Source organism: Penaeus monodon, chromosome 9, assembly GCF_015228065.2.
Source record: "Penaeus monodon isolate SGIC_2016 chromosome 9, NSTDA_Pmon_1, whole genome shotgun sequence".
Lineage (NCBI taxonomy): Eukaryota > Metazoa > Arthropoda > Malacostraca > Decapoda > Penaeidae > Penaeus > Penaeus monodon.
The window spans coordinates 35920752-35923380 of NC_051394.1; positions in this window are offsets into that span (position 1 = coordinate 35920752).

Sequence of the window (2629 nt, forward strand, 5' to 3'; positions counted from 1 at the left end):
GGGAATTCCTGGGAGGAATTCGTTGAAAAAACTTTCAAAAGGAGGAGGTTAATTCTTCGGTTAGACTTCATACGAGGCTGTCTTTTTTTTTTCTTGAACGCACCTTTCCTCTCGCGACGTAGACTTTTTAATTCAATTCTTCACTTGTATTTTATTGAAGAATTCTCGGAATGGGGTATGTTTACTGTCCTATTTTTTTTAAACCTTTTTTATGCGGGGGTTTTTGTTCGCTTTGTCGAAGGGGTATCTTTGGATCTTTTTAAAGGGGATTTACAAAACCCCCCCGGTGTCCGAAGACGGCGAAGAGGGGGCGGGTTGCTTTACGACAAAGGGGGACGAAATTCGACAAGAATTCTTCTTTTTTTCTACTTTCAGTTTTCAATTTCTTCTCGTCGATGCGGGTTTTCAGAAAAGGATGTGAGGGCCCAAAAGAAAAGGCGGTTAAAAATACAGTAGAAGTGAAGAATAGTTTTGCGAAAAAGTGAACATCCCACACTGCATTTAAAATGATACTTAGGCTGAAAAGGTGAAGGCCTCGAGTGGCCGTTTAGTGAAGGTGGGGGAATTTAAAAAAAAAAATACGCGAGAAATCAAAAACAAAGTGTCGAATTACGAGAGAGGATACAGATAACCATTTTCAGGATATTAAAAATCCTGATTTTCCCTGAAATTCATTTCCAGATGAAAACAATCGGGGAGAAAGATTAAAATAAGGAGAATTTAAACCTCCTTTCAGTGAGCGAAAGGGAGGGCCGTTCCACCTCGCGACGCAAAAAATACGACTGAAAAACCCCCGATTATGAATTTTTCTCCCCTCTCCCAGGAAAAAGCTAAAAGAGCGCTATTTTTCGACGTCCGAGACTTTGGATTCCCCCCGGAAACGAGATACTAACCCCACCCCCCTTTTTTTTTTCCTCCCGCCCCTCCAAACCTCCGCCTCCGAAGGACTCGTTCGTGCCGCAGACACGGCGGCGCGGAAGGTGCAGGGGCCCCGCCAGCGCACTTCGAAGATGGGCGAAAACAGGGTGGAAAAAACTGCTGGCTTTTTTCGGGCCAAGGGCAAGCGGTGTTTTATTTTTGTGATTGTATTAGTCGCCCGACTTGTTTTGCATTAAGGGATTAATGTTCTGTGGCTCCCATCCCAGGTTTTATCCCCATATAATTATTTAGAATGAATACGGTGATTGTCCAGTCAACAACGGGGGGAAAAAAGTCAGCGATGCAGGATGGGTGTTCTCGGGGCTTTTTTGCTTGTGGGGGGGGGGGGTTAGTTTGGGGGAGTTAAAATTTATGATACAAAAAACCCTGCGTCTTAGATTTGGCTTTCCTTTTTTATGGCTGGCCTGCCTCCCGTTTTCTGGTGTAATTCCAAGTTATTTTTTGTCTTGTTTTTTAGTGAGTGAGTGTTTGGGGGTGGTGTGGGTTGGTTTTTTTAGTGTGTGTTTGTGTGTGTGTGGTGTGTGTGTGTGTGTGGGTGTGTGTGAGTGTGAGTTGAGTGAGTGTGATGTGAGTGTGAGTGTAGTGTGTGTGTGTGTGTGTGTGTTGTGTGTGTGTGTATGTGTGAGTGTGTGTGGTGGGTGGGTGGTGGGTGGGTGGGTGGGTGGGGGTTCCTCCGTCCTCCCTTTTAGTGAATATTTATTTGTGCCCCCTTTTTTACATCAACGGCAATGAAAACAAAATCCCTGAAACAAAAGTAAAGATAAAATCGCCGGGAAGCCAGGGCACATTCAGTTTTCTCCAGCACTACCGGGGCCCTGCCGCGTAAGGCCCCCGCCGGCCGTAGTCAGGATCCAGACATCTATAAACTTCGATGGTGACGAGAAATATCGCCATGCTGGTCTAATCAGAAAGGCGCAAAACCATTTGGGTTCGCGGCGGCCCTCAGCGCTCCCGCCAACGTCTGCCATAAACTTATTCGAATCCACAAAGGAATTCACGTTACCCCATCTGACCCCTAACTTGTCCTACGGTAACGACCCCCCACGTTATTTTGAGCTTTCTCAGTTTTGGGGACATACTGAAAACGCAATTTTTTCCTCTTGGGTGATTTTTTGTGTACTTTTTTAAAGGCGGATTAAAAATTGGGGGTGCATAAAGGGAACATTAAGTCACTCGACTAGTTCCTCTCCGCCAGGGGCCCTTGGGTAACGTAGGAACCCCTGGAAGGACCCAAAACAAAGGAATTTTAAAAATCTTTGAGGCTGTCCCCCAAAACCCCCAATTTAGCTTTTGTGCTCAGTTTTTTTCATTTTTGGGCCTAAAAGCATCCCACTCTACAAAAAACATTAGTGTACTACGGTCAGATCCAGTTCGAAAATTTTGAGCCGCTTGCGGTTTATTTTAAAACTCCAGGTAAAAATGTTTTTGTTTATTTGTTTTTTTTGTTTCCCATGTTCTCTGATTACCCCCATGTCAAACCCCTGTCCCTTTCCCCTTCTGCATCAACTCGGGGACGGAAATAAGGGAATCTGTAGGAAAGGGAAGATTTAAAAGTGTGGGATTGTGCTCCGTGTCACAGCGGGGCCCCCGGGCCCCCCCGTGGAAGGTGGGGCACGGGGCGTTGAGTACAGGCCCCTGAGTCCTTTTTATCAAAATATGGATCCGCGATCATCAAACAAGGAAGAGGCCG